The sequence below is a fragment of the Anoplopoma fimbria genome, chromosome 8 (genome assembly GCF_027596085.1).
Source record: "Anoplopoma fimbria isolate UVic2021 breed Golden Eagle Sablefish chromosome 8, Afim_UVic_2022, whole genome shotgun sequence".
NCBI classification, from domain to species: domain Eukaryota; kingdom Metazoa; phylum Chordata; class Actinopteri; order Perciformes; family Anoplopomatidae; genus Anoplopoma; species Anoplopoma fimbria.
The window spans coordinates 15,484,132-15,492,747 of record NC_072456.1 but is presented as its reverse complement, the minus strand read 5'-3'; positions in this window follow the sequence as shown (position 1 = coordinate 15,492,747).

The following is an 8,616-nucleotide window of genomic DNA, read 5'->3' as shown; positions in this document are numbered from 1 at the left end:
CTAGGGGGATAATCCTAAACATACCCAGGACATGTTGAGGCTTATGTATTGTACCATCTTACAGCACCTGGAGACACATTTGGATGCCCAAGGAGGAGCTGGAGGACATTATTCATAGCTAGCTGGATGCAAGACTTTTTTACCACCTTCAAACAAAAGCATATAATCTTACTGTTCTTTTTTTTACTAATTTCTGCAAGGAAATGTGCATGTGTCTTTCACAGATGTGTATGTTTTGTCTCAATGCGAGACGTTTTTCAATAGCGAAAGCAAATGTGTGGTATCAGCAGTACACTAGTTCATTATATGTGTTCATTGTGTACTAATACTATATGTATTTAAGTGATATGTGTGAAACTGTGAGTTTCCATCATCTTTTTCAGAATTAAGGTCAAGGTACGGATTACAGTCAGGCATATTAGAGAGAGGGAGAGGTTTAGAGTTTGGGGAAGGATTTCAGAACATGAAAGTCCTTACATGATCAAAAAGGTTGGGTGTGCACTGTGTGTTTTTGTGTGGTCTTTCTAATACTGTCTGTTTTGGCATGGATTTGTTATTGTGGCAGCATGCCTTATTTGCAAGCTTAATATAGACCTCTCAAGTGTACACATATTGGTTTTGTGAGAGTATTGTCTGACCACATCAGATCTTGATGTGTGTGTGTGTGTGTGCACTGTTTACATGCATGAGGCAGAGGGAGCTTGTTTCAGCGCAAAGCTCCCTAAGCCTTAACCGAGGAGAGCTTATGTGGCTGCTGCAGTGAAGTGCTTTGTCAGTTAAGGTCCGCCAAACTACTCTTGGCAGTTGGCCATGTTCTTGGAGTGTTGCTGCTGCCTTTGCCGTGTTGTCTCCTGCCCTGCTGTATCCTGCCTGAGGGAGGTTCTCCTCCCCCTCTCCCTCCCCAATCCTCCTCTTCACTATCTCTGCCTCTGACTGACAGACTCGCCAGGTTGCACATTTTCCCCAAATCACTATTGTTCAGATACAAGTTATAGTTAAACAATACAAACAATAACTGATGTAATTGGCAGAGTTTAACCTCAGACAGCGAGCCAAAGAACCTAAAACTTTCTGGTAAGTAATGTCAGATCTCTGTCCAAGGAGAAATGCATGTGGGAAGATAGGTTGCTAACATGAGGCCTTAGGTTACCATTAAAGAAATACAATCTAAACATTGTAAGCTTTGGCCTGTAACTACTACTACTTTCAAGATCATAAATGAGTTGTAAAAGAGGTCAGTGTCATTCACATATTCAATTCACTAACCAACTTTGGTTCTTTGTCTCCGCCTGCTGTGGTTTTGAGGTTTAATTCAACGATCGAGATTAGCTCAGGCTCCAATTTTGCTTCAGAGAAAAGTTATTATGATTAGAACCCATCCCTCTTGTTCTAGAGAGCTAAAACTACTTCCAGTATTACTACCATTCTACTACTACCGCTATTTACATTAGATAATAATTTATGGGTCATGGGCCGACTACTCACTTTTGGGCTTCCCATATTCTGCTACTATTGCAATACTATTGTTGTGAAATTCATCCACTATATCATTTTAAATCAAATTCAGTTGGTCAACCGGACAGGAAACACAGCAAAGAAAAACATCAAAACTTTTTGATCCGCCTTTGATCTGATGAAACACTCGAAGAGGAGAGGCTCCTCTGAGGGCTTTCAAAGGTTATAGGAAGCACGGTTGGAGACCTGGGCTCATCCTGTGTGATCTGTTTTGAGAGTCATCTGAGGTAGACCATTTGTTCTGGGTGGGGATGTTGATTTGAACTAAATTAGGGGCTGGAAACCCAATAGTGGTGCCTCGAGTAGGAAGAAACACCCCAAGGCGTCTGACTAGTGCAATTTGGCACTGAATACAAAGCTTAGTGTCATTAAAAGCAAGACTATTAGTTTAGATCATGTATTTCTAAACTACTCTGCACAACATCAGTCTGAAGAGCATTGTTAAAGTGGAAATTATCACTGCCAGAGTTTGGATTGATATCAGGTCATAGTGGGTGAAAGAGTTTGCTGCACAGTTAGTCTCTGTTATTTTGACTTTTTACACATGAATAGATGCATTGTATGATGCATCGACATGCCACAAAAATTTCACTTGTTACAATATTGAAAAACGTACAAATCAGCAACCATAATTACAGGCCATTTATCAAAAATGTAAAGATCAGTTAATGTGCGATAAGTTTATTGGTAAATACAAACACAAAGTGAAAAAGAATGAAAGCAGTATTAAAAAAATCTAACTAAGAAACCAAAATGGAACGATCACGCCAAAATGAACTAGCATGTATCAAAACTTTGTTAAACAAAGAGTTAGTGATAAAGAAAATAAGAAGTCCATAAAAGAGTTAATATGGTGCTAATTTAATTTTGGAAGACGTTTTCTCATTTGTTCTTTGAATGTGAAAGTGGAAATCCGATCACCGTCACTTTCCACAAAAACAAAATTAAACAAATAAGTTATGGAGAGGGAGTCTGAGGGCATGGTGGCATTTTTTGTAGCTGAGGAGTCGGAGCATGAGTCAACAAGAACAATTAAGACTACAGAGCAACAAAACAAACCAGCTGACACTGTTTGGAAGTTTGTGGCATGGAGCTGAAAGATAGGTTTGGATACAGGAAACCATGCCGCCTCTCCAAGTAATAACCAAGCAACTTGTGGTTTGCTTTGTTGTCAGTTTCTAGGTTTAATTACACTTAATGCTTTACTGCCCTTTCCATTACTTTTTTCTTTTAAGACGAGAATGTGTGAGGTGTGTTTTGCTGGAAATCGCCAGGAGTCAGGTAATTCAGTCTACCTGAGATGTTGATGTGGCCTTATGTTGAGCAATTTGGCAGATCTTGTTGTTTTAAAAGGAATCACAGTATATGTGGTTGTCTTTAATGAGGGAGACACCTTTCTCTGTTTGTAGGAACAAGAAAAATGTCTAACCGCATTAACACTATCAAATGCATTATAATGGTAGATGGTAGTCAGAGTAAACCAAACAACATACAATATCAGTATGACATTTATCTTAATGAGCAGTGGAATTAAAATCATTGACTACTAACTCAACAAATACTAGCCCTAACCAAACTACTGTTTGTGTAGACAGAAAATAGATACATTAGAATTATTTACAACTACAAAAGTTAGAATCCTATTTAGTCAGTTGGTTTATACAAGTTGCTGTTCCATTGAAGTTGAGTAGCACTCATCAGGGTTCCTAACTTGTTGCACAATTTGGGAGTTTCTGGCTCCAATTTTGCAACCATGATGGTGCAAACCCAACTCAAGTCATCCTACACTCCCTTACCTATGTGTGTTGTCACATACAGTTTATGATATCATTGTTTTTCTACAGTTTATGGCAGTGGTTTCTTGGCACATAATCCACGAAAGCAACGTTGTGACCCCTTGTCACAGGTGGCACATTGCAAACATCTTGAACAAGTGGTGATGTTCCCCTCTTAGATTGCTTCAGACAGTTAAATATTTCAAATGTTGCTTCTGTTTCGACTCTTGTTTGGGCTACCGATTAAAAATTGTTCCTCTCTTGATTTAAAAGCTCAGCAAATGGGGGTTTGTATTTATTCATTCAAACATTACAGCAGTGGTCGTTGCAGACACACCTGGAGGAGATTTGAACTCTACACAGTTCACTTCTTTAGTTTCTTACTGTATCTTGGTAATCATTGAAACCCTTAAGATGTATGCAGCATCCTATCCACAGGATAGAAACCCTTAGGATGTGCATACTGTCAACATATTCAATAGATTTAAGAGATGGCCGAGACTGATCTGTGAGGGTTAACTTGCTTTGTGTATGTGATGGTACTAAAAACCTCTGTCGAGTATTTTACTTTAATGTGAGCATAAAAAGCACAAGTTTCAATTTTGGTTAAACTTTTACTTCAACTTGACCATAGCTGCTGCCTGCAGTTTTTGTGAACTACAGCTGTTTCCCAACCTTGAGTATTTATCTTTTGATTTGGTATTCACATGGATTTTTTATTAATCTTTGCTGGTTATCCCTTTGCAAGCCCATACTAAATCAAGAAAGAGAGACTATAAATTTTATATTCAAGAAAGAGACTATTTTAGGAGAGGACATGTTAGTGTGCCCCTGCAAATCAGCACGTATTTATCTACCACACTTTTGGCTGAAAATTCCATTCTGCATCACTTCAATTGACTCAATGCCTGTCGCAAAGAAATTGAACTCTCTGGTCCCGCCCTCCTTGGTGAACCACAAGTTTTAGGCAGGAAAACGGACAGCAGGAAAAAACTCATCAAACTGCTCTTAACATCTTTGGAAACTGTTACTCAGACAATGATATTAGACTAATCCGACTTCACCGCCATCCAGCACATAACCATACAGCTTAGCAGACAGCCTCAGCACTCATTCTGTGAAGACAAGACTGCATCAGGATAAAATCAGCTATTGTGACACTAACCATACTTGGCACTATGATTTCAGTGAAACTGGTGTCACTACCACAAGGTCCAGCCACAAGAGGCTAGCCCGACTGGCATGAGCTTAATCGCTACCATATGTGTGTAATCACAAAACGTGTAGCTGCACTCTGGTTTCATGAGCATATGGTTATGGCAGCGATGATGATATAACATGCTGAAAGAAATGCACCTCATTTGGTTTTTGTGTCAGTTTGGGCTCATATGGTTAAAAGTTCAAGTGGTAATCCACAAGATCCTTATTCTGTCATTCTGGCAGCAGCTTTGGTGTGAAGCGTCCATTGCTGTGGTGTTCCTGCACTGCACTCTCCAGAGTTCACTTGTCAATCAATGCAGCTTGTGCTGTGATGTCTTTTCCTTGGATTCTCCTTTGATGCCAATGTATCTTGTGGTTGTGGCTCTATGTCTGTGGACTGTAGATCTTTTATTTTATGTACTCTCATGTTTATTCAACGAAAAGAAACTCCTGCCAAAGGCACAAACTGCATCGCTTCCTGTACGCCACTAGTTCTTTCTCCACCAAAGATCTACCAGACACTGGTGTTGGACAACAAATCAAACATGTTTCATTGACTTTGGCTGCATCACTATATTGTCATATCAACTAGAGTAGCCAAATGGAAACCTTTTTGGTAACACGTTAGGCCATTCCGATAAAAGATCCTATACTATCCCAAAGGTATTTGGTATTCAGAAAAGAAAGCCATAAAGGATGACTGAGGTTAGTCCAGTAATGAGGTGGAATTTCCATTATGTTTCATTTCACTGGAATTGTGTTCCTGTCCTTTTTCTGTTTAGCACAGGTTGTTATTTTAGTAAGTACCAATGTATCCATCCGCTCACGTCATTTCGAATAACAGCACAGTTGTGATGACCATACTGCTTCTCACGAAAATGGGCAGATGACAAAATGTATGTCATGTGGTCACATTGATACATAGTATAAAGGTAGATTATAAATTCAAATGTATGTAACCAGGCTAGACTGAAAGCTGATTCAAAACTGATAAAGCATTACTCAAAGCTTGGAGTTCTTTGGTAGAGTCATTGATACTGATCTGTAACCAGGTAGCCCTAATTGCTAAATCACACGTCTGAAAGATGAAGCTTAAACGATGAATGGGCATACAGTTTTTAGTTCAGGAAACTATTATCACTATCATAGCATATCTATCTTCCTTTAACAGCTAACACCCAATGGAAGTCAAACCAAGATTTACATGGCTACACTCTTAACACCCTTCAGGCAAAGAAAACTAAAAGATCAGACTGTCACCATTTCTCATGTCTCATCCAGACCGCTGAGTCAAGATGGATCTTTTGTTTTTCTACTTGCATGCTGTAACAGTTCCTCAGTTTAACCACAGAAATCCTGTTGCATCCTGGCTGGGAAAAAAACTTTGCGTTGGAATCTCTGGGTCCATTTCGAGGTGGTCCCGGATCGTGGTTGGAGTCCCCTCTCTCACCCATCGCCTCTCCTTGTTGTTCTGTTCAGACGTTTCTGTTTTGTATCAACTTGGTTTTCCATATACCTGTTTTTGCGCAGCTGTGTTTCCTTCTGTGGAACCTGGTACACTGTGGGCTCTGTGTTAATGTGCTTCAGAGAACTGTGCTCGTGTTAAACCCCCATACAAACACAGAGAGACACACACATAGTGGCGGTAGCGATGGTGGGCGCCATGGAGAGAGTATGTGAGTGAGTGTGTTAAACAGTACAACTGTTTTCCTTTTGCCTTTGGATTAGCACATAAAGTGACAGTATTAAGGAGCAATGTGTTGACCTTAGTCATCAATCAGTTAATAAGAACTGCAAAATCAGACAAAGTTTAATTTTAAATGATGACAGGTGAATGGCGACTTTTAGGAACCTTTGTCAATCAGTAACCAGAACAGTGTAAGATAATAAAACATGAATTACTTATTGTAGTCAAATTGTATTTAAAAAAGAAAAAAGCATTTCTCTTTGTAATCGTGTAAAAAAGTGTGTGTCTGTTTTAATAAGGGCCCCGGCCATTCGACAATCGGAAAAGCAGAAATTCTCACAACCAAATGCAACAGCTGATTTAACACTTTAAATTCTAAAATCTGCAAGCTAAGTAATCCAACCCTAATTGATATGTGCTGGGTACTGAACAGTTTTTAGGCATAACAATGCTAATGACAACTACTTGTCTTAAAAGGATATGGGGAAATGGTGTAGTCCTGAGGAAAAGTGACAAGGTAAACATTTGACTCAAAGATAAGTGGGTGCTTTCTCATTGGGAGTGGCAAGGATTTGATTTCACAATTAAAGGACATGAGCTGTGTTCCTGTTAGATCTTAAATGAAGCATGAGTGGAGGGAAATGTCAGAAGGAGCAGCTTCCTGTACGGTAAAACCTATTGCAAAATATTCTATCATACTCATTCAGTTCAAGGATTTATTTTTTGTTTCAGAGGAAACAGCTGTGTTTAATTTGCGAACTCTTATCTCTTAAGGTCATATATTTTAAGTTTCCACCCGCAGTAGCTTCAGACTTTATGATTACCCGTCCTTTCTCTTGTCTAGGAAGCAGAAAGCAATGTTGATATTGTCTGCCTCTTATTTAGAATTCAACTTGCCAAGAAACCAAGGCCTCATGATATTTCTGGGCATTGCAGTCATTAAGGGGAGGCTCTTCTGGGCTCGTAGTTAGAGACCCTTGAACTCAGCTAGCTGAGCAAAGCCTGAGTGACAGCCAATCATTTAGATTTCCCTCCCTCAAAGATAAAGGACAGGAAAAACTATGCATCAGAGTTGGCAAAACAATTGGCCTCTCTGATAACTCCCACCCAAAACAGTAGCCCTTTTCCTCATCCTGTCCCACCTTGTTTGACTTAATTTTGGCCGGCTTAGATACTCCTCTCATGAACGCCAGTGCTACTGTCCATAAGATTGAGTGGTGACACTCTTTTTTTGTCTCATTGGCACTCCAAAAATCTACCAGGTTCAAATCTGTCTCATGTAATCACTTTAATTAAGACAGGAATAATGTCTCCAAATGCCATCAAAAAAGAATTGTGTTAGTTCCCTGAGTCTGCTACACCTATCCACCTGGACAAGAACACATGAAAAACTACATCAACAAAACTCCATAGAAGTCAAGTTACAATTAGTAACAGGAACCACAAGAATTTCTAACAGTGACAACCAATGCTTCATATTTTCCCTGGTGGCCTTGTCGGATCGGGGTCTGCATTCAGAGTCAATTTAATCCTATCAAAATAAACTTTCGAGAGTGCTTTGACTTCTACAGTACCTGCAGGTTTTAGGTATGACTGCTCCAGTCATTCCGATGAGGGTTTAATTGTCTCAAACCAACCACCACCCAAGTGCAGTATACACATTGTTTCATTTTTGGGCTTGTCCGCATGTTTACATTTCAAACCATTGAAAAAGTTATACAAATTGTCATGTACACAAACCACATTTGAGAAGACATGACATTCATATCAACTCTTTCTCCATTACAGAACTTAGTACGGAGAAATTAAGCTCAACACTGTGAAATTGGCTGAACCTCGGGGGGAAAAAAGTACACATCCACAGTATGAAACAGTGAGACAGGACATAACAAAAGTTCTTTAGGCTTCAAAATGCCACCAAACCATAAAAACAAATCACTTGTCATTAAACAAATGGCCTACACAGATATAGTCTATAAAATGCTGAATAGTAATTTTATTGGACACTCAGTCGGAATACAACCTGTGGGTTTGTGTCGTAATAGAATGCTATTACTCGTCCAGTTGCTTCATGTGGAAACGGGTGCAGGCATTGGAATAACGAACTAGACTATTCAAGATAGAATCTGTCGAAGAGATGAGATATTTTAATGGAATAAGAAGGAGGGGGTGCTGCTCTAACTAACCTGCCTGTGGTGATTTTTGACTCCATAAGATAAGCCAAGGAGACATAATGTTTTCCTCCCCTCCCTATGAATGCAGCATTATGCCAATATTCACTTGGAGGCCATCCTAATTCTGCGGCTTGATGCTGAATATTGGAAAAACAATGAAATGGAGGGTTCACAAATCACATTGTAATGGCCATTATTTGATCTAAGTTGCAGATGTCTTCAAAGTTGCCACGACCCACACATCAAGAGGAGCATATCAATATAA